Source organism: Penaeus monodon, chromosome 21 (assembly GCF_015228065.2).
Source record: "Penaeus monodon isolate SGIC_2016 chromosome 21, NSTDA_Pmon_1, whole genome shotgun sequence".
NCBI classification, from domain to species: domain Eukaryota; kingdom Metazoa; phylum Arthropoda; class Malacostraca; order Decapoda; family Penaeidae; genus Penaeus; species Penaeus monodon.
Window position 1 is genome coordinate 38044739 of NC_051406.1, and position 242 is coordinate 38044980.

Sequence of the window (242 nt, forward strand, 5' to 3'; positions counted from 1 at the left end):
CTTTGTTTTTATATATTTATATGTATGATTTGACTTCAGACTTGCATTATATGATATTTTTTGAGTACATGATATGAAAAAGACTTCTAACTTAAACCAAAGTGTTTTGAGTTGAAAAAGCCATTTTCTTTGGATGCTTAAATTATTTTTATTGGTAATAAATCACTAGTTTCTATTGAAGCTTGTAACTTGGTACTTATGGCTGTTGTTTTGCTAAGGATGGTAATTGATGTTTAAGTGTC